This window comes from Nanorana parkeri, unplaced genomic scaffold (genome assembly GCF_000935625.1).
Source record: "Nanorana parkeri isolate BGI_ZX_2015 unplaced genomic scaffold, ASM93562v1 scaffold224, whole genome shotgun sequence".
In the NCBI taxonomy this organism is placed as follows: Eukaryota; Metazoa; Chordata; class Amphibia; order Anura; family Dicroglossidae; genus Nanorana; species Nanorana parkeri.
In genome coordinates, this window is record NW_017306492.1 from 1,369,442 (window position 1) to 1,394,511 (window position 25,070).

Genomic DNA, 25,070 nt, shown 5'->3' on the forward strand with positions numbered 1-25,070 from the left:
TAATGAAAGACCACACAGGAAGTGAGAGGAAATGTTCCTAATTTCAACAAAAAAAAAAAGGATTTGGACAGCACTGTCCAAGAATGGACTGTTTCTTGTCATGTTGGACAGAAGAACTGTTCATTCTTGAAATGATAACCAAGAAACTGTGAATTCTACTCTTGAATTCACTCAAGCACTAGTTTTTAGGATTACATGACTGCTGGAAAATATCTGTGAAAAATGCTGCCATTTTCCGTTGCTTACAAACACAACAGTGATTGGTTAACATTTGATACAAGACTATATCGTATTAATAAATCTTAATGACTTATTAGGGTTTAACACCGCGGATGTCAACTGGTTAAAAAAAGAATAATAAAAAATGAAATATCAGTCTAACCAATGGTTATATTTCAGTTATGGGCAGAGCCTGATGGGTTGAGCCAGCTTCTAAATGTCTTCGATGCTCCAACAGTGAGATCCTCTGGTAATTAGTATTCCCAGACTGCCTCTGGCTACATTTGGAAGATCCAGCACTCACAATTGCATTTTCTGTAATATAAAATAAAAATCCAAAAGGGAGAGTGAGAACTCCTCATAATGGCCTCTGTAGGTATGAGGACCTCAAGTGCAGATGTCTCGGCATTACAATTCCTGAAAGAGATAAGGAAATGCCAGGAGATTTTACCTTTCAAAGCTAATGGTAGGAATCCCATGGTATGACCTTTTGCTTCAATTTTTTTGCCACAGTTAAGAAATCAGCATTTTTGGGTAATGCAAGTACATTGCTGTAACACAAGAAACAAAGAGCACACATAGGTTTTCTTTGTGGGATTCTAGTTTTATACAGTGAGTGGACATTAAAGAATAGTTCACCAGTTTACCAGCTGCTTTCAATGCGTTCCCAGTACAGTGAAAGACATTCTTTTGAGAATGCCTTTCACTACCCATAAAGCAAAATGTACAAAACTGCAGAATTTATTAGCTTTGATGTGAATAGCACCATATAGATGTGAATGTGCATTACATTAGAACACAGTTCTAGTGATTTGCATTTTCATGAGAACACAATTGAAGCCATGTGGAAAACAAGACCAAAGGTACAACCATACAGCCACTCAACATTAAACTAGATGATTTACTGGTGTTTGTTACAAAAATCAGAAAAAATATAAAATAAATCACAAATCCACCAAAAACTGATTTTCTCTTCGTACATGCTGGATAGTTAATGGTGATTTAAAGTCAAAATGTTATGTTGACTATTTCAAATGTTAATTAAATCACTTAAAATGGATGCTTTATGTTTAAAAGTTTTTTTAGTTTTCAGCAGAATCAGCTGGTTCCCTGAGCACTGGCCCATTTTAGGGTGGCTCCTTTCCCTTGCACGGTTCCACAGAGCCACCCTTGTGTGTACTAGTAAGCTATGTGTGTATCCAGAAAACATACAGGCAGAGCAAGGCAAGTCACTTCCCCCCCCCCCCATCCTTTTCCCGTTCTCTTTCCCATGCTAGATGGACCACTGCTGGAAACTGGTCTGTCCCTTGTGATCTTGTTCTGGACAGTAAGTTCAGGGAAGCTGAGCTGGAGCTATCTATTTGTAAATATGATGACTGTATATGCTTGGCAAACATCTAAGCCCTCGTTCACACCTGAACGTTTTGTAGCGCGTTCTACGCTCGACGAACACTCTACAAAACGCTCAAAAATATAAATCCCATTGTATTCAATGGTCTCGTTCCCACCTTGGCGTATTTCCGCCCGTCCCTAACGCGCTACAAAACGGCCCCCGCCTAAAAAGGTACAGGTACTACTTTGGGTCGTTTTGTTGCGCGTTTCCATTGGGATACAGCCAAGTAGCCTTCGGAAACGCGCGACAGTCGCGCAACTTTTTTACCGCGAGACCTTAAGAAATACTTTACAGGCTATTGTATGTTTGTTTGATCTGGATTAACTATTGAAAAAAGACTGAGTTTAATACTACTTTAACCCTAATTGGTTTCTCTTAGCAACTGCTCCATTTTTACTCCTGTTGTTGCTAATCAGTATTTGTGTTATAGTAATGATCCATATGTTTCTTCATAATCCAACATTAAAGTGAAAGTGAGCTGCCAGGGGCCCCAGGAGCACTTGGCATACTGTGACAAGATGCACAGCATACTTGCACATTCTCGCAAAGTTACCACCTAGTTCGACCTTCTTTAGTGATGAAAGGTCTGTGCTCCCCTTGTAGCTGCACCAGCACTGCTGCCATGTCTTTTTCTTAGCCATTGAGTGGCCACAGATGATGTAACTCCCGTGGAGGCGCACTGCAGTTACATTATCCTGAGACACAAACAAACACTGATGGGAGAAGAGGGAAGAAGTTTTTTTGGCAGAAAAGACATGCAACTTTTTTTCTACCAAAAAAAACAACATCCTAGCCATTTGTTTTACTTTCTGCTTTATGTGTAGCATAATAATTTATTATGCAGCAAATTTAAACCAGAAGAATAATAACTAATGTGTGTGTGTGTGTGTGCATGTGTGTGTGAATTTGCTAAACATCTGTTTGTCTGATGCTTCCTTCCAACATGCTTGTATTCAAAGCACAAGAGATACCTCATGTAAATGCTAGGCCTGGAATGTATTATAAAAGTTCACCTAAATTCATGACTTTAGATTCCAGCTCTTAAAACAAAAAGTACCCCATCCATATGTGACTGATTATCCTTGTTTAACATGGATCTCATGCCTAAGATCAAATACTTCATTGACTTTGATCTGTGTATCAAAGTTGGCTACCCTGTTCACAGAAAAGACGATTGTTAACTGTGAAGATACTTATGGGCACTGTTAGAAATATACTGTAGCTGAGAAAACTTGATCTAGCAATATATTATCTGTAAATCATTAAAATAATTTATGAGAAGTCTGATGATTTTTAAATCATTAAACCAGCTGGCATGGAGGGTGGAACAGAGCCAAAGGATGTGTTTGATAAAGAATACATCATAGAGGTATGGATGACACTTTTATAGCATGATTGGAAAACACACTGGAAGGAATTTATCAAAACTGGAGCAGACGAAAACTGGAGCAGCTTGCATGACAACCAATCAGCTTCTCTCTTCAGTTTGTTCAGTTAAGATTTGAAAATGAAACAGAGACACTGATTGGTTTCCATGCACAGCTGCTCCAGTTTTGATAAATTCCTCCCCAGTAACAAAATAATGCTTTGCAAGTGATATTTTCTGTCATTATACAAAATAATGCTTTGCAAGTGATATTTTCTGTCATTGCCTTTCACGTTATGCCATGATTTACGGGTCTATTCACTAAGCTGCCGAGGGCAGCCGAGTGAACAACCGGCCCCAAGTGAAGTGAGCTGAACACTGTTCGGCTATTCACTTCAGGCTGGTACGGCTGATTTCAGCCGTACATCGGCTGAAATCAGCCGTACATGGCTTCTGGGCTTCTGTTCGGCCTTCCGTACATGGCTTCTGGGCTTCTGTTCGGCCGACCCGAAGTGCAGAAGGAGTTCGACTCAGCCGATCCAACATCTGGATCGACTGAGCCGAACCTCCGGCAGGCTACTCACTGCTGTTCGGCCTATTCTTATAGATGCCGAACAGCAGTGAGTTAATAGCCGAATGCCGCTGGGCAGAAAAATTGTAACAAAAAAGTAAATAGAAAACGATTGTGCGGAGCTAGCAGTGACAGCTAGCTCCGCCCAATAGTTTCCTATTGTCCGGCGGCTCTGCTGCCGTAAAAAAAAAATCTCTCCGGTCGCTCTGGGAGCCTACCGCTCCCGACCGCCCTGGAGAGAAACACTGCTTTTTCTTTTTTTTTCTTTATTCTGACACACAGCGATGTCAGAATAGAAAAAAAATAAAATTTCCCATTGGAATGATTCAGACACATGTCCATTTACATTCGACTCTTCATAGATTTGACCTGGATCCAGTAAGTTCAGTTTTCTCTTCAGTTGCAAAATGGAGGAAACTATTGTGACATCCGACCCATACTGCTGCGATCAGCAGGGGATCAATGCACAGATTCCCTGCTGGTTGGAACTGACAGGTGCCCGTGTAATAGGGGCCTTAGGTTGTCCCTGCATCAGATATCCCTGTTGGAAGAGTTCCCCTGTATTCTTGTTTTGGTGAAAGCACAAAAGTGATTTTTCTATCACCATAACAATTGTCACCATGACAAATAGGGAAGGTGCATTTCCGCAGCAGGGACATAGACCAGTAAATTAAGAAAAACGTTTTTGGCTTTAGATGCACTTTTAGATATACTTTAACTCTGTCAACAGTCTTTCTGTGATGGAAAAATAAAGAGTGATTGATGGACTAAAATAACTGCGAAATATTACACTTTGGTTCTTTGGCTCAGTAATAATAGCCGAACGGTGTTCGGCTCACTTCACTTCTGATCGGTCATTCACTCGGCTGCCCTCGGCAGCTTTGTGAATAGACCCCTAAGTGTTGGCTACATAAGCCTAGACACTTGGGGGCTTGAGAAAGCACCATGTAGTGGCAGTCGGACAAGAAATAGTGTGAATAGCATTCACTCAGCTTTACACTGGGCAGAAGATTGAAACATAAGCACCTTGGTCTCTGCTGCAGAGGAGGAACTGAGTTTCAATTGACTGGTTCTCTCCTTAAGCATCAATCATGTGACCAATTGCCTAGGACTTCACACATGTGATCAGTACTAAAGCGTGTTTTCTGCAGTATTTTCTTTAACAAATACTAGTATTTTATAGCCATTTATTTATTTATTTGTTGCTGAAACACTGCTGACATAGCATTATGTTAGAATTTGAGTTGATTTGACTTCAGAAGTCCAGAAGTTATAAAGGCATATCACAAAATATACCCTCAGGTATTATGTGTAACTTCTGTTCAAATCAATGTTAAGAAGTATTACACTCAATGTAAACTTGACAGAAAACTATGTTTAAAATGTATCTAAAGCCTTTAAAGCCAAAACAAATTTTTAAAATCTAGTTTTTGGATACAGTGGTCTAGGGTTAGAACACCTATCAAGTTTTTTTTTCAGTGTCCCCATTAGGGAGATTCACCATTTGTAGTTGTAGTTGGGGTTTTCTTCACAGGGATTTAAAGTTCAGGATAACATTTGATGACAACTGTCTAAGAGGAAATTAGACACATTGGAGAAATTTCTTTTTACTTTCTGTTGTGTGTATAGGACAGGAAGTAAAGTGAAAATTCACCAAAGAGGCACAAATGGCAAGAAAAAAAACCCTGACAGGGATTTTAATCATTTCCTACTCTATCCAAAATCCCCCCAAACATTAAACAAAAATCTTGCTTTAGATATACTGTATGCTATTTTACAAATTACCTTGAGATGCATTTTGTTTCCAATAAAACTTCTTGTTAATTGAAAGACATAGGTATCAATTCTATAAGGATTCATGCTTTTGTAACCATTGACACTTATTCTGCCTCCATTGTAACTACTACTATTCTCTTACATATGAACTTGTATTTGACAAGGCACATTGTCATACAGGCACATTGTCATGTTCTAAACCAACATTGTTTAAACTGGAGAACTCAGTGTACCAAATATTTTTAAAAGGTCAGAGCACAAAAAGTAATGTAAAATCCAAATCCCCTTATGCCTTATTTATTCAAAAAGGGAGATTTTCTTGCCATAATTCCTATTTTTTTTCCTTAGAAGAGAAGAGTAGGAACTCTTTATTCTGTCCACAGCAGGTATATAGACTCAAGAACTTACATGCGAGATCTCACCAACAGATTATTGACAGATGTAGTAAATTGTCAGTTGTTTTAACACTGCAGCATCTGCAAAAAAATGTAAATATTAAAGTTTTGGGTAGACTAATCCTTTAACTCTTTTTTTTTTAAACAAATAAGTCTGTTTTTCTTTATCTAAAAGAAATACAATTGTATGGAAAATTGTATAAATAGCTTTGGTGTGTACGCACATAAACTATTATTGGAATAAGGGCTGTGGAAAATTGAGAGTTTTTGTTTCCCCAAAATGTAGGCAAAATGTGGAGATTTTGCCAAAATTTGTACATTTTGGTGAAATGCATAGGAGTAATGAGTAAGGTGCAATAAGCTTTTAATGGCTTCTGTTGTTTGCAGAAGCTCCTTTCAACTATTTTGAACCTGTTCTTGTGCCCAAAAAAACTTTTATTAGCCTCATTAGATTATTTTTTTTCTCAAGCAAATTTTACCTAAGCAGCTCAATAAGCGAAAATAAGAGTTCTGCTTTGGCAAGATCTTGTCAGCACAACTTGCAATTTAACTACAACAAAGGTTTCACTGAAATCTCTCTAGTTATCACTAATTGCAAGTAACAACAAGAGAGCTTTATGCATAGAATCAGTAAATTAATATCAACATTGGATCATGGTGAAGTGTAATATGCTGTAACAGAAGGTTTGGAGTTTTAGTGCTATCCATTAGTGAATAACTCAAAATTTGTCTGAGAAGAAACCTAGCATGCTTTGAAAAAATGTTGAGCTACTCCTAAAAAATAAAACAGTATTACTTAAACTTCAAACTTTCTGCTTTCATTGATGGCTAACGTGGTACATGACAAATGTAATTAACTGTAGAAGCCGCAATTGGTGTTCTTTCTGTTGAAGTGTTTGCATTTCAGGTTGAAAGGCAATGTAAATAAACTGGGTACTGCTGCAGTTCAGAAGTCACACAAACATTAGAATTAATGTTGTTTTGCTCAATACAGTGAATGGGCACAATTAGGATTTAGATGGTATTTAAACCATCATATTAAAAAGGAAAGTTTTGTTTTTACGGCTCTCAGAGCAGACGTGCACATTTAATTGGACCTTAGAATATAAGCTCCTCGAGGGCAGGGGCTGATGTGTATGTGCAGCGATGCGTAAATTGTCAGTGCTATAAAAATTCCTATAATAATTTAAAAAAATGTTCACTTAGCTTAGTGAATAAAGTAAAGCTGTGTTTAATTCATCCAATCGTGTTTGTATAACGATCCCCCTTTTTAAATTCCTCTGCACAGGATTGACCACTGCATTCACATTATTCACCAAGCTTTGCTAGGTGAACGTTAATTGTTTAGTATACATACCCCAATGTATTTCTGTGGCTCTAATTTCATTAAGATCCAGGGATGATGTCACTGGAAGATGAAAGCTTTGCCCACCTGCAATTTTTTTCAGCAAGAATCACCTCTCAGAAATTCCCCAATGAGCCAATAAGGACTGCATCATCTCAGCGTGGAAGCACTCTGACTCTATTAGACATAGTTTGGGAAGATCCCCTGGTCTGACAGAATCCCAAAAATAAAAACCACTAGCAGGAAATGCTCTTGTGTGACACTACACCCAGGAATTGCTGTGTCAAACTATTGAAAGCAGGCCGGTTGTGTATCTTGTTTTATAAACTTTTGTTCTTTTGTAATAAGTTACAATGGTGTAGTGTGCTTTCAATAGAAAAAGGTTGCACATTTTTTGTCTGTTTATTACATGTTTCTTTTTTCCAAAAATAAAAGTGTAGTGTTCTCCCTCATCCCAGTACTCCAGGCATTAGAACCATTGTACCCATGGCTGGCAGGCCAAAACCCTGAATATCTTTTAGCATGGGGAGTGTGCCTAAAAAGAGGGGCTCTACCAGATACTTGGGGAACTGGTTCAAGGGACCATTGGAACCTAATCTGTTCAATATGTAGCAGAAAAAGTTGACTAGAGACATTTGACACTAGTTTTAAAGTAATGTTAATAAAAGTTAACACTACCCCCGCTTCATTTGACAATTTACAGAAAAAAGTTAAAAGATTATCTATAGGAATTGTCTGTCCTCATCTACTTTCCGTCAAATGTTCTCTGCTTTTTGGTTTACCTGAGACCCAACAGGTATGTACTCTGCTAAATGGGATGTAATTGACTGTTAGCATTTGTTATTATAGTCCATTAAAGCCCAATGTGATTCAAAACTTTCTTCTTAGTTTTGAACAGAATGGAGTTTTCAGGTTTTACTTGTTGGGCAAGAAGTGATGGTAATTCTCATCAGTGCGGAAACATACTGCACCAAAAGACTTATTCCAATAAAATGGTAAAGAGTTAGACCCTCTCTCAGGTTCCTGTTACTGACTGTGTTTTCCCAGCGCTCCCTTATTACTTGTTCTCCTGTCACAGGGATAGGAAGTGAGGCAAAATGCCCTCAATGGGGTCAGTCATGAACAGAAAGAAAAACTTGACATAAGAATTTACTCTTCCTATGTCTATGTAAAACTAAAGAAATACAGGTAATTCAAATTTAATTTAAAGTAATTTCAAGGTGAATTTTGTGACTACTTTATAGACTTGCACATTACAAGATTTTGTTCTACAATGTGTGCTAAAATAAAGATACTGTGTACTAGTAACAGTGTGTTGTAATATTATTTATAACACTTCCATGTATCTCTAAGGAGATACATTAAAGATATTATATTAAGGATCACCTTCTTATGTAAACGCTTTTCCAGGTGAATAATATAATGGAAGGTATTGAAAGCTGCTTGTTTTGGAAAATTCTCATGTTACATGAAAAGTATGTTGGGCAAACAACGAATGGAACTAATACAGTAGAAGTCAACAGGGTTTGCAGTAGCTAAGAGTAAAGAACATGGAAAGCAGAAGCATAATGGAATTGCGGACATGGCCAACAGTTTTCCAATGGATTTTAAAATGAAATTGCCATTTAGATGGATAGTTTCATATCCTTTGCAGGACAAAGCTTCTTTGTGTGGTGACAGCTTTCTTTTTAAAAAGGAGTCTGAATATTATCTCACACGTTTGAATGACTGCAAAACAATATTTATCTTTTAACTTGTTACCTACATTCTTGCTTTTTAAATATGTTCTACAACACAAAACTGACATTTTGTATTGTATTTGAAATTCTAAAATAATAGGCGGAGATGCAAATCCCCTTCTAACATATTAGGAAGACCTCTGATTAGACAGGTACTCCTAGAGCAATGGCGCTACAGTGGTGTTTGCTTACAAGTTTCAGAAGTCAGTATTTTGTATATGTATTGTTAATGGTCCATGATGTTCACTACAAATAAGATTAACGCTATGCTTAACTGAGCTGCGACACAGAGAGCGGTCATCTAAAATATTTTCTTTTGTTAAAGCTACAGCAGTCAAAATATAGGTCAAATTTTGTTTTTAAAAATTCTTAGAGACATTTTGGCAAAATATGCAGCCCTTATCCATCTATAGGTTAGGTATGTATGTTTTACACATATATGACATTTTCAGAATAAGCAGAATCTCAGCTATTCTTAAACTGGTACTTTTCTCTCTTTTTTAAAAAGAATAAATTATGTTAAGTTTTTCAACACAGATACACAAAATTTGCACAGGGGAGGGCTGCAACAACACAGGTGATAAGAGCACTAACACCAGTGTAATACACAGGTATCAAGTCGTAAGCTGGATTGGAGATGAGCAGTATTGGAAAATTCAATCCAGCTTTACTACTAGCTTTGAAGTCTCCAGACATTTAATGACAGTGATTCAAGTGCAGAGATGAAAAATGGCCTGTCAGTAGTGTTGAATATGGTGGCATGCCCCCCAAGTGTGGAGTGCAGAGCCTTCCTCTTCTTCACATCTCCAACAGTGAGTAGGGATAGAGGGGAAAATTTTATGCAGCATAGTAGAACACGGTCAATATCTTATAGATTCTCTTTTGTGCTTGGCTGTCTATACTTGTTTGGAGACTCAAAAAGAAGGATTTTTCACAGTCTGCATCTGGGATGGAGTGTTACTGTTCTCTTTTCCTATGCTGGTGTAATAAGCCCTTTTGAGACTGCATGGGCTAAAAATACATTATATATAGTTAGAGATGACATTGGTGCAGTCTGTATTGTTTATTCATACATCTTTCAAAGCAGGCTACTGCCTGCTATACACTGACAGAGCAGAGCTGCGCTGCAGCCGGAAAGGATACCGACAATATTGTCGGGATACACCCGGCTGCCTGATTGACAGCTGGCTCTGCTCTGAGGGGGCAGGCAACTGTGCCTGCCCCCTCCCCTCTCTGTCCCTACAATGGAGGAACAGAGAGGGGAGGGGGGAATCCATGCGGGAAGTGGTGACCTTTTCATGCTCTCTGCAGGGAGAAGACCAAATGATCACTCAGCTCTTGATCTATAGAGCCAGCATATGACAGCAGTGTCACACATGGGCTTCAAGTATTGGGAAGTATATTTTACTTTCCCAATACTTCTCCTTTAAAGTAAACTCAAAGGCAGATGCACAGTGTTCTATTATCAGTGAATGTGATAAAGTTAAAACAAATTTTCAAAATGTTGTACTCTTATGGCCTTGGGTGGTTTAACAAACTTTCTGGAAATGAGGCTCGGTTTATAGCCTTTAAGTCATCTCCTATATTAAAGCTATACCAAAGGTGTTATGTATGTTAAAATTCCCAGGATTTTGTTTTCTATTGAAGCCGTATGTCTTAGGATAGTTTATTTCTTCTGAGAACCTTGTGTAATTCTGCAAATATTTCCAAGTAGGAAATGTATTCTGCATGTGTGCCAGTGATAGACATTGCAGATGCAATGAGTTTATAACCTGTCAGTTATGGTAAAGTGATGATCCATGATTTTCCTTTATAACTGTTCTCCTGTGTGTCTTGTTTTTGCAGCTGTAGCATGACCACTTTCTGAAAAACAGATTATATTGTTTTCTTTCCTCTTGACACTTTAGACAATGACAAATTGCAGATTTTACCTGCAATCAGGCATCAGGTGACATGGAGATTATGTGCATTCTATGGTTTTGATTTACTTTGCAAGGGCATTTTCCCTTAGCTTAGTGAATGTGGTGAAAATTCACCTGGCAAAGATTACCCAATCACCAGGAAAATAAAAAACAGTGATTGCACATGAATGGATGATCGCCAGCAGAGTGTCACCTCATTCACAATGCTAAGGGAAAATTTCCTTGCAATGTGAACAGCCTATTTGCCTTCCAGAGTACTTATCTATATCTGAGGAGTAACAGACTCAGAAAGTGGCCTCAGGTATTTGCAGGCTGTTATGAGTGCCCATGGATCTTCTTAATCTCTAGCAGTTTTATTTTAATAAATTAAAAAAATTACTATAGCCTACACATAGCTTGCACAGATTATTCATTGTCAGTAGTGCCAACTAATAAATCTTAAAGAATAAGAGCAAAGTATCGCTCAAATGCCTTGCACCCCCACTCCTGCAACACTGAGCCTAACAAGAATCTATGTCTAAGATGTTGCCACCCTGCCCAGAGCCTATCCAAACTAAACTGTACACATATAGCCCAATGCATGCCTAGGGCTGGGCTGGGATGGGGAACTATAATAGAGCATAATAGCAGCGGACAAGCGTACACAGACAGCCTCTGTTCTCTTATGGAGTTTACTATCTTCACCCCAAATACAAGGTTCACACACTGCACCAGCTCACATTCAACGTATGATGCTATTTAAAAAAAAATAAAAAAAAAATTATATAGATTTTTCAATTTGCACATCATTAAAATCCCACATCATAGATTATGTAGCCCCATCTTGTCATAATCTTATTTATATATTTTTACTATTCTATAAATCTTCCCTGAATTTTTTTTTCCATTTCTGACTTGTTCATGTTAAGGTTTCATGGGCGGATCCAGACATAATTGTCGGGATCCGCTTCAGCTGCTGTATACAGCGAGCAGCAGCTGGCGGTATACTGCGGCGTCTCAGTATACCGCGAGCTGCAGCTGGTGGTAATCTCATTGTCACAGGTCGGCTAGAACTATGAGGTGAGTGGAAATCACTCATCTCATAGTTCTCCTTTAAGGCACAGGATGTATGGCTTTTAATGTGGATCCGGGTATGTTGATAAGATCTGCCAGTTATGTGACTTAAAGAAATATACAATCGTTAAAAGACTAGTAAGCCAAAAAAAAAATTCTATGTAAACTTTATGTGAAACTATATTCATGAAGGAACACAAAACATTATATTCAAAATGTTGTTTTTTGTCTAAAAATTAAGTTACCCATAGACGTGAGAAAAGCTCAATAGAACAACATATACTGTAAATGGCTATGAGGGGTCACATACTCCACCAGCTGACTTCTGTCTAGTGACCAGTTGATGTTTTGTTAGAAAACTTGCCCTGTCGTTATTATCACCCTCAAAGAAAAATATCAGCTGTAACTTCTTCCAGCCCAGCTCTTTCTCTCCTCTCTCTAGTCACATGAACAGGCACGTTTGGGTGGATAGAAACTTTTCCTCATGTAACCATTAAAGCTGGTCAGATGGTGCAAGCACCTCCAGCCACTGTTGCAGTTGTATCAGCTGTCTTATATACAATAGTTACCAGTAATATATAACCGGATCAGAGGTCAGCTGTGTGTTCGAAAGTATAACTCATAACTAGGCATAAGGTTTGGGTACACCACTAGCATAGGACTGAGGTGAATCCTGTGCTCTTGAGATTCTTGATACTGGCCAAAGTTAGTGTAGCGTCATCCAAGATGATCCCAAAGGTTTTTTTTGGTAAGAGAACATACAAAATACATTCCATGGCCTTTGAACTATGACCAGCAGGCTTGGAAGGGACAATAAGGAGGTTTTTGGAAATGCCAGTACCCTCTCTATAAAAGAAGGTGTACAGAGCAGCCTTATTGTAGGTAAAGCATAGCAAAAGCTGACAAACTGCATTAAGAGAAATTAGGGTCAGTTAGGAGGTTGTACTTTAATTCTGATTGTTATCTCTTTTGTTTCAGGGTATTTTGGGGTTTTCCTTTTTTAGAAGTTTATTATTATTATTATTATGCTGATAAGGCCTTTATTTTATGTTAAGCTGATTCTTTTTTGTTTGCTGCAAATCTTCCCTTTAAAAAAGTGGACTTTTACTTCAAGAGTGGTATTTTAGGGTTTCTATTTCTTTTGTGGGTTTTTTAGTTTTATTTTATTTTGATATATCTTTTTTTAAGTTTGGGGTGCTGAAAGTGGAGCATTCATTCAATTCACTTGAATAGATTTCCCTTTATACAAGAGCGAAATCCCATCTTACATAGTTGTCCCTGAAACAAGTGTCACCAATGAAAGATTTCCCCTCTCTTCCTGCTTTGGTGGCAACCATGACTTTCAGTCCTAACAGGGACACAAACAGCAATACAATAGAAGTTTTAACCCTTTCACACTCTACCCAAAACTAAAACAAAACATTTTGACATAAAGTATGCTTTAATATTAAGTTTTCATTTTAAAAGCCCAAGACACCAAATGCCTAAAACAGCAGTAATTCCAAATATTTCATAGCCCATAAAATGTAAACCACTGGCCGGTAAGATGGCCTGCTGTGTCTTACCCTTCGTTTCCTGCATGCTTATTTCAACATTTTGGGTCATTTATATTCCTCTAACAACAGCAGGAAGCCATTATCCCACCATAAAATTCCATTCCAGTGAGGTTATAATTGATTCCTGGGATTTTTTTTCCCTTGAAACAGAACATGTGTGCCAGGCATTAGGGGAACTTAGCAGGTATTGGTTAACCATAATATATGTCACCAGCAAGCTTGTGGTCAGTTCAGCTTTAGTACCAGATGGAAAGTATTACCGTACGATTTCAGTTTGCAAGTCAGCACATGAAAAGTAATCAGAAGTACCTACAATGATTCACCGGTCTCAGGTGGTGAGAGAAGTAAAATTAAGAGCTTTACTGGTCAAATGACAATTCTCTTATATGCAAACATATAAAATGCCCGGTTGATTAAGATGTTTGGAAACGAAAATATGTACACATAGATATAATATATGATCCCAAACAGATGAGCTAAAGTATATTGCCATTGGGCAAACCCATCAAAATTCATTTGGAACAAGGTGTGAGTTACCCATTGATGACAGTACAGGTTACACCAATGGCTATTTATGGTGATGTGGGGTAATTACATAATGGAGCATACACACTATTTGTGTCATTGCTGTAGTTATATCTTAAAATAATACATTCAAAACAATTCAACAATTGGTATAAGGTATAGCATGCACCTATTCCATCCACTACAATTATATATGAATTATCAGGGAAATCTGGGATGATCTCTGTTATCTTTATAATTTACAGTAGGAATGCAATATTCACATTATAAAAAAAAAACAATCTATTTATAATTTTAAGAGTTTCTGTATTGTCAATAGCAGTGTGCCTCCCAGTAACAATCATATCTGGTTTAATTTATACATCTCTAATTTCAGCATCATGTCTAGCACAAAAATCTGCTTCCATTAGATCAAGCTATGGAATAATGGTAATGGCTCTAATAAACAATTTAAACTATCAGTGTTCTTTTTTCCCCCCTTATTTAGAAAAGAATACAGAATAACTCAGTTTTGTAAGGCACAGTGCTGAACAGATAGCCACATGCTTCCCAAAGGTACCTGGATAGTAACAGGGCCACAGTTGTTTTCTTTGCAGGTCACAATACCACAATAAAACATCACAATCACTACATGATAATTTAATCACCAGTAAAGTATAGGCAAACAAGGCAGGCACCCTACTACACTGCAGATCTAAGAGAATAACTTCACTTCCTGCACACGTGTGTACATATTGTCAATAACAGGCAATGTTTCAGGGCCACTTATGGTCCCTTCATCAGGCACAGCATGACATACTGACATGGCATATGACATACTGTGCATGATGAAGGGACCCTAAGTGGCCCCGAAACATTGCCTGTTCTTGACAAGATGTACACGTCAATAAAGGCATTTGGACATTTGACCTTGGTGTGCTGGTGACATACTATTTCTTGCTTGGATACAGCAGCGCCATCAGCAGTCACTTCAGCACCCATCCACATGGGGCATACCGGTAATGAGTGCAGAGCGATTTCCACAGAAAGTTACAAGGACACAAAAGTATAGGCAAACAAGGCAGGCACCCTACTACACTGCAGATCTAAGAGAATAACTTCACTTCCTGCACACGTGTGTACATATTGTCAATAACAGGCAATGTTTCAGGGCCACTTATGGTCCCTTCATCAGGCACAGCATGACATACTGACATGGCATATGACATACTGTGCATGATGAAGGGACCCTAAGTGGCCCCGAAACATTGCCTGTTCTTGACAAGATGTACACGTCAATAAAGGCATTTGGACATTTGACCTTGGTGTGCTGGTGACATACTATTTCTTGCTTGGATACAGCAGCGTCATCAGCAGTCACTTCAGCACCCATCCCATATTTCTAACGGGTTCAACATTAGTTTTTTCTGTAATTTGACACATGCAGCCTGCTTTATTTTTGCCCATTGCTATGCTTTTGCTCCTTAGTCAGATCAGCTTTCCCGGGAACGAGTGTTTGCACGTGTTTGTGCACTGCGTTTGCCATGTGCCCCTATTGATTTCAATAGGGTCATAAATGCGCAGCAAAAAGGCTCCTGCACTATTTTTTTGCTGCCGTGTTTGGTGGATTTGCTTTGCGTGTAATTCTACAAGGATCCCACTGCAGAAACATTGCGGAAAATCACGCAACTTGCTGGCCGCATTTGGGATGCCTTTGGAAATGAATGGCACCACAAGCGCTATTTGCATTTGTGTGTGTTTCCACAAAAGCGCGGCTATTGTGCATGAAAACTCATGTTTTCTTTTACTTTTGTTTCTGTCCTCTTGGAGTAAAGAGCTCCCCCCATAGAGTTAGAAGGCATACTGTTCTGTTAAGTTCTTTCGCCTTCAAGAAACGCTCAGAAAACATCCTTGTATCCTGCAATTTCTGAAATTAACTACATTAGATTTAGAGTCTTCTTGGTGAGTTGACACTATTGTGGATTCTGCCAGTTAGCAAGATGCCATACTGTCCTCACAGAATGGGTCACCAGAGGTATGTTCAATTGCATATACCAACATTTGAAAAAGAACAAATGTATTTAGCCTTAAAAATGAAAACAAGTGCACCTGTGACATCTAAAGACTAGTGAGCTGCAATATATTAATGTTTTGTTCTTCGATTTAGATTTACTTTGAGTGCAGCAAGACATGGCAACCAACCAGAATACATCTCATACAATTCGGATTACAACAGAGGTCTGATTGGTTGCTATGACATACTGCACTTAAAAACTGTCAAGCATATGAACTCTTTATTCAGGCAACTTACATTAAAACAATATGAAATATATCTATCTATCCCACCTCGACCTACCCACTGAACCTTCCCATTCTCAAATAATTAATTCCCACAGCTACCACAGCTTCCTCCTCATGTATCACTTCCCCCTCCTCTTTCAGATTGTAAGCCCTCAGGGGCAGGGCCCTCCTTAGCATCTTGTCTTGAATTGTATTGTAACTGTAATGTCTTCCTTATATTGTAAAGCGCTGCACAAACTGTTGGCGCTATATAAATACTATGTAATAATAATAATAATAATCTTGTGAAGAAACAAACTGCAACAAAACCCACTTGTAACATCATGAGACAAAGCCAGTGCACTTTTTTTTTTATCTGCATAAAAGATGATGTGATAGAAGAGACAAAACCATTCATGTAATGTTTGTGTCTTTCATGTTATTTAATGTCTTTGAACTGCAGAAGCATAATTCATTCAATGCTATGAACACATCTGTATGTTAGCCATCTGCTTACTATTGAAAGCATCCCTCAGCACCAGCCTCGGGCCATATTCTTGTCCTGAACTGAAATGTCATGCTATAAGTTATGAAAAATTGGAGTTGTGCTGAGTTTGCATACATTTACTTTTGTAGCTGTAGTCAAAAAATGTCAGTGAGAATGGGGCAAGGAAGTAGATTGGCTTAAGTGCACTATGTAATTTAAAAAACTATTTTTCAATCATCTTGACATCCTTTTCTGTAGTAACAAATGAAGAACTATAGCCAGTGTCATAGGACATCCTGTCCCAAAATAAAGAATAAATATTTTGTTGTAGTAAACTTTTGTGTAGCATAGGATTCACCCCAGATGACGGTCCCTAAGACCAATCTAAATAAGGAATGTTCCTATTAACAAACAAAGCTGCGGGTCATTGGACAGCAATAACCTATTCAGCATGTGTCAGTTAATAGGAAATTGCTCTTCAGGCATTTATACTGTGTATAGCAAGAAATGCTGTTGCCACAATGGTAACAAAACCACTTGATCCACAGAAACACATGCGGTCTTTAAAACAGTTCATATACTGCGAGTCTGGGAAAATTCCCAAAACAAACAGACAATTATACAGTTAAGTCCTCCATAGAAAAGCTGACCTTGCACATATATGAACGGTGTAGCCTTAGCAAGTTTCAGTTGGTAATACTGTAGTAATGCAAATCCTCATATAGGATATATAAACTAAGCACACAATGAAGAGTGTTATTGGAAAACAAATATATCCACACACTCCATGGAAACAATAATTACATTTCACAGACAAATCCTGTCCTAAGTAAGTCCAGGTTCCATATGAATGTGTGGGTCCAGATATCAAATAGTTAGTTCTGTTCAAATAGTCAGTAATCAGCCTATTCTATTGTTTAGTATCTTAAAAACTATGAGCAACATGATGGGGATCACAAATCCACCCAAGAGGCCACCCAAAATTGTATCTGTTTTGCATGGACGTAAACATTCTTAAAGGAGAACTATGGGGTCAGGGCTTTTCCCCATAGTTCTCCTAAGGGTAACGGGAGGACGCAAACTAGCGTCCTCCCGTCACTCTAAGCACAGTATACCGCAAGCTCCCCGTCTGTTCCGCCAGTGAGCGCTGGAGGATCGGACAGGGGAGGGGGGGGGAATCCCTGCACGGAGCCATGAGTGACAGTTCCATTCAGCAATAAATTATCTTTGTAATGTGTTAAGACTTCCACTTGTTAGTGTCTCACAAAGTGGTACCCTAAATAACTACTCTATTCACATTCAAGATCTCCCATTTCTGACGTTGTACTTTCCACGTTCCGTAGCCACTTGTATTAACTGAAACAATTATGTGGGTGTGATTGCTATGCTAAATACATTGAAATATAAATCAATGAACAGAAGGAAAATATAACATGGTATTATAGATATTTTCCATTAAATAATTTTATTATAAGTTTCTAGATCCCTAGAATGCAATGAAAAAGTACAGATATTTTTTCAAATGTCTAGACAGGATATAGTTCAATTCTTTTTGCACAGCACACATACTTGGCAAGTATCAAACATGGGTTTCTTTAGAACTCCATGACAGAAATTGCCTTCTTTAATTGTAAGAAATCACATTGTGGCAAATCTAGTTTTTATCAGATGTATTTGTATTGGGTGTGAAAATGCTCTTGATAAGTTACAATCCCTCTCTGGATAAAAGATGTTCCCTTTTTATTAGGGTTTTAGAAATGATTTATTTATATTTAAATAAAAAATTACATTTATCAGGATAAATCCAGACAGATTATATACTATATAGGAACCGTTGACTGAGTAGTCTAATACAATATGGCTTTACACCACAGCCACCATCGTTTTCTAGGAATGAAGTCTATAGTTGTGCATCTTATCTTCTTGTCTAGATTGGAGGATCAGTATGAGGGAGATTAACGGCAACATTAGGAATCTATCTATTGCAAAGCATTTCAAATGAGGACAACAAAGGCAGCTCTCTTCCTGTTCAGATTTAGTTGTACACGTACATGGATACAAATTTTTCATACCTGGATACAAATGCTTTCATATATTTCCACCATTGGGGATCTGTACATGCATGTGTAAAGATTAGATTAGGCATAGTGGGAACTTTTTGTAGAATAGCAGACTTGAATAATTTATTGGGATATCGTCTAACAATGTACATTTAAAAAAAATGTAAATGCTGACCCCCCTCACCCCCCCCCTCCAAATTATAATGTGAATGATAATAACAGCTTTTAACCCCCCCCCCCCCCACACACACACACACACACACACACACACACACACACACAAACATTTAGTAAAAGGAACAGTTGTCCTTAAAATCGTATGTACAGCCAAACCTTTTTTGTTCCTATTTGGACAGAGTAAGGGTTTAAACCCCTGTTATGCTTTTTTTTTTTTTGCTGGGGAGATATCCCTTCACTTTCTGTCTGGAGATGCAACAGGAGATGAGATAAAATCCCACCAGAGGGAAGGGAATTTCTATCTAATTCAGTTGTCACATTTGTTCTCATTGGATGATTCACCTCTGGTGACAACGTCAACATTTCGGATTTCCTCTCATCTTCTGTCTATGTAACAATGGTCTTCAGTACAAAATGAGGGCATAATTTTCCCCACTGAGGACACAGAGAGCAGCAAAAGCTTAACAGAGGTTCAAACACCTCCCTTTTCAACCAAAACTAAAAATACAAAGTGTTGCCTTTACTCACACTTTATGTGGCTGAGTATACTTATGTCCTCAAAATTCAAACAATCCTTTTATTAATGCTTACTGAAGTATAATTTTCTCCTTTTGGATGGGTACCTTACAGCATGGGTTCTTAAGGTGTCCCTGCCACTAGTCAGAAAATTAACAACAACAAAAAGTTGCCTGGAAAATAAGATGTTTAATTCTACACTCTCTCAGCAGAGTTGACTTGAATCTTTGCACTCTATGCTACACTCTATGGTACAGGACAGGACACAGAAGAAACTTACGGGCCAGTTGATGGAACCATTGGGGGTGATTTACTAACCTAAACACACGCACGCACGCGGTGCGTGCGATTTTTACACAGCAAAACGTATTTATCAACCAAAAAGTCTCTAAAAGCATATTTCCACTAATGCCATATATGGAAAAATCATGCACATGATGCATATATAATGCTGCTTCACAGTTTAGACAAAAATGGTTAGCTCATGCATTTACATTCCTGCATTCATCAATGCAAGCAACACAATGAAGAGCTAATTTACACAACATCACCATTCAATTCATGCAGGGCTTTGCACAACACACCTGCTGGATGTGTACACACTACAAAGGTGTTTAGATTCCACCCATAGATCATGCTGGGAGGGAACACACTACAGAGGTGTATACTTGTTCGTGGCGTGTTTATAAGGTTAGTAAATCAACCCCATTGAGTCCAGTGCTGAATGCAGAGCCAGAAGTGTGTCAATGGTGAAGATTATTCAAGCTGCAATAGCTCTTCAAGAGAAGGAAGATCTGACTCAGCCTCGTACATAAGGGTAAGTATTAGGAGTCTTCTTTGGCAGGAAACTTTAAAAAAAACATTTCTGTATAGTAGGGCGGGTACAATGCTAGTTTACTATTGGCTATTGCAAATTGAAATAGCCAATAGTAAACTCCCAATGCTTTTGAATGGGAATTCTTCTTTTTTTTTTCCTCTATTCTGATATCGCTCCGTGTCAGAATAAAGTAAAAAAAGACACAGCGGGGTTTCTCTTCTTGGCGGCCGGGAGTGGGGGGCTCCCAGAGCGCCCGGGAGATTTAAAAAAAATGTTAAATTTTTTTTTTTTACAGCAGCAGAGCCGCAGGACAATAGGAAACTATTGGGCGGAGCTAGCTGTCACTGCTAGCTCTACACAATCGTTTTCTATTAACTTTTTTCTACTTTTTCACTCTTTTTCTGTTCTGCTCGGTGCCTCTGAGGGACCGAGCAGAACAGCCGAGCCAAATGCCGCTCAGCGGCATTCGGCTATTCTCTCACTGCTGTTCGGGATCTTTCAGAATAGCCCGAACAGCAGTGTGAAGCCTGCCGGAGGTTCGGCTCAGCCGATCCAGATGTTGGATCGGCTGAGTCGAACTCCTTCTGCACTTCGGGTCAGCCGAACATGCTGAGCATGTTCGGCTGATCCGAAGCCACACGAAGCAAGCCGATGTACGGCTGATTTCAGCCGATGTACGGCTGAAATCAGCCGTACCAGCCTGAAGTGAATAGCCGAACAGTGTTCGGCTCACTTCGCTTCTGATCGGTCATTCACTCGGCTGCCCTCGGCAGCTTTGTGAATAGACCCCCAAGTCTCTCTGAGTGGGGTTGCAGAATTTGTCGTTTAGCAGTGAGAGGATGCTGTTCCCAAATGTGGTTCATGCTCTGGGCGTGGAGTATTGAGTCTATAGTTTGTGGTATAGTATGTAAAGCAAAGGACAAGAGGTGAGTAGGGGTAGAGTTACCAGGGAAGGTGGATGATAGAAATTGAGTGTGGTAGTCTGTACCTTTGAGTGTTGTTGCAAGGGATCTTGGTTAGACCATGTTACTTTTTTTTTCAGTGCTTAGAATTGCTTGCTCACATCTTACCCTCAGAGATGCTTATAATATTGTTACTTTATGAACTCTGGGTAGGGGTGTAAGAACTGCCTGTTGCTTTACAAGGGGCTAAAACAGGGGAACATGTTAACTTGCCCTGGCACTGCTTTATCCTTCCTATTGACCAAGAATGTCATAAAGTCTCAATTATTGACCTCAGATGTCCTGTTTTAAGCATGTTCCCATAGCAATATGACATTACTATAATTATGCCATACACACTAATGACATAGGTTCTGAACCACTCTATTGCTGTTGCATGCCTTTTCCAGATGGTTGTATTCTTATTTCTGGCCTTACCACAAGAAAAGATGTGCAGCTATAATGGGAAACTCTGTATTATACACAAGTAAAATAAGCACTTACTTTGAAAGATGCTGTAGTTGCTTGAGCAATAGCATGAGACGTGGCATGGGGAACATTTGATTTGTCATGTACACATTACAGTGGTTACATGTATTATTAGTGTATAAAGAGTAACTGTATACTGTCACCATACAGTCCTAATAAACCTCTTTCCCATATTAGATGTCAGCACCTGGTATTTAGCCAGTCATATCCATGTCTAAGAAGCTAGCATTCTTCTCTGCCAGCAGTTAGGTCCTGAATTCAAATGTCACAATGGAATTTTTTTGTGCTCCTCATATTGAGTTGGGTTTTCTGTGTGTGCACAGGTTTTCCTCCACAACTAGAGGCCATAGAGGGTGTGCTTGTGTCAGTATGAACATTTTGTATACATTAGACTGTAAGCTTCTTTGCAAGCAAGGACTGACTGTACTTTGTTACATGCTGTAGAAATGGTCTGCACTATATATAAACAAAATGAATGAATCCTAGATGTATTTGGCCTACTTTAGGCCTTTTGAACACTGAAGTACTGTAATTCATGCAATTTGTGTATATAATATATATGAATAGACACATGCATGGAATTTAATACTGTCTAGTGAACTGTTGTAAATACTTTTCATTGCTATTTTATTGCTGAGAAACCGCCCCTAACAATAAGCCCAAAAGTGATATTTTATTTACAGGTAGGACCTGAGTGAAAACAAAATCCCTTTTCAAAATTCCCAACTCTCTTTCTGTTCCCATGAAAGTTTTGGGTGTTTTTGCCAACTTTTCCTTGTACTTTTTGCATCCTCTTTGATAGGAATTAAATACATCAGAGAGAGAGTGGGACCCCATCATAATGGCCACAGCAGGGGTGCAGACTGGAATGTCAGGACCCACACCGTTGTCGCTTCTTTCACAGCTGTCATTGATGATTCTCTACCTCCAGGCTCCCTTATTTGCACCCTAACCATGCCGCTGCACTGCACTTGAAAGATTGACAGCACTTCCCTGCCCAGACTGACCGGAGTGTTTGCCTCTTATAAGCTTACCTCTTGCCATTGTTTATGGGAACTGAAGTTTTTAACAGCAGCTTGTACATCATGGGGAAATTGTTGGAAACATTGCAAAAATTCCTCCCACCTAACCTTGCAGTCTCCAGTAATGCAAGTGTGGGGCAACTTAAAGGAAGATATACATTTTCTCTCATTCAGCCCATGAATCAAGGATTCTCCACTGCTGGCTACTGTATGCAGACACCTGTGGCTCACTGAATACATTGGCTCTGCCAAACAGTAACTGCATCTGACAGGATGCAACCACTGTTTGAATGATAATTTTCAACCTGGCAGAGCTGATTTTTAAATTGACTTTTGTTGAGATTGGTAGTTTTAGCAGGACCATCCACTGCTCAAATGTCAAATGATTCAGCAGGAATAATGAAATTCAAGCAGTCTATGGGCAGCCCAACTAACTAAAGAAAAAGGGAACCTTTAGATGAACTTCATAATATAATATAACAGCATATAAAATTAATTTCTGTTTTTGCCCATACTGTGGACTGGACTCTCCTAAATTAAATGGATTAAGGGTTGTATTTGGCAGAGATTATTGGCTTGCAACCCGTCTGTAACTGAAACTGCTAAAAGCATTTACTGTTGTTATTGGTGTAAGAATAGGTCATTGTAGTCCAATATCTGATGAAGTGACCAAGAGCCATGAACATGTCATTCAGCATTTTAAAAAAAAGAAGCTTTTTTTCCCTTCTGATTGATGTTGTCTTCCATTTGAATTGAGCACATCCAGATATAGGACAAAATGTTGTACTGTGACTTTGATACAGCTATATTTATTTTAAAGAGAAACTGTCCCCAGGTGGCCTAAAAAAATATGCTTTGGCCGTGCTTACCATTTATATTTGCACATCAAAGCCTCTTTTTTACTTTAAAACAATTGGATAAATCTAAAGAACAAAACCCAAATAAAAAAATACTTACTCATTAAGCGCATTATTCCTCCATAAAAGTTAAGTATAAAGACTTTCCTGAACTATAAGTTAGCATTTAGCATTTACACCATCTAATCAACTGTCTGCCCTCACTTTAATGGCTCCTGACTTTTGACTTGGTACCATCACGGATTATCCACTCTGTCCAGCGACACTAAACTGCGGAATTAAATTGAAACTTTGACTACATTAGCAGCTACACACAAACACATTTCTGAGGAAGAAAACCTTGGCCACTTGGCATAAGTTTTGTAGATACCTAGTTAGATACTTTGTGTAGGTACTAGGTTATATGGTTAAGCTTGAAAATTTAATTGCAAAGCTTTTGGACTATAATTGGAACCTCGTAGTAAGGGCAAATTTATTCTGTATACATATTCTGCATGTTTCAATGCTATTTTTTTAACATATGGTTAATTTAATGGGTGCAAGGCAATATCATTGTTTTCTCAAATGTGCCTTTAACTATAACCCAAAGGCAAGTGGTTAAAGAAGTCATGAAATAAAACACTTTCATGATGTAACCATTTCAGTCTTTGTTATTTCTCTTCTGTCTGAAATGTGAGTTGGGGTGAGGCAATACAAAGAGGATATTAGATTTATTTAAAACATCTGCTCATTTACTTTAACCTGTGCATTTAGCTTCAGCACCAGTGGTTAGATTGTATAGTAGGAAATGACAAAAGCTCAGTAAGGTGTTGCTTTAGAATGTCAGAATTATTTTGGAATAAAAAATAATTTGGAATAAATGTTTGAAGGATAAGGTCACATTTATCATAAGATCGTGGGCATAGAATCCCCCATAGCTTTACACAGTACATTTTTAAATGCAACTACGTACCTCTGATTCTGACAAATAGGAGCATACAAAATTTAGACTGCCCACAGTCAATGCAATCTACTATTCTCTAAAGATGCATTTTCGAAAGACTGCCATACTCAGTATAGCCAGAGCCAGTTTATGCCCCTTTAATAAACTGGCTCTGGCTATACCGAGTATGGCAGTCTTTCGGAAATGCATATAGATATCTAAGGACCCATTCACACCATTTGCATTGGACAGCATTAGGTGGCATTGCCCAATGCAGCCCCAAAGCATTAACAAGTCAAAAGCTATATTTTTACCAGCCTCAGTTTACACCAATTCAATGCTATGTGGAAATGGAACATGTTGCATCAAAATGCAATGTAATGCGCATGGCCTGTTAAGGAAAGAAAACTATGTATTTTGGCACCTGCTGTGAACAAAAACCCCCTAGCAAATGCATTAAGTTAAGAAAATGGATGTTAATTTACGTCAACTCAAGTATGTCAATGCGCTCTACATGCAACATAAGTGGTAATGATCCAGTCTAAATGTGTCTAAATCGATGGTTAGAACAAGTACCTGGGCTGACATCAAAGTAGCATTTAGAATGCAGAAAGATGGAACACAATGCCAGCTATGGGAAGACAGGGCAAAGAAAACAGCTAC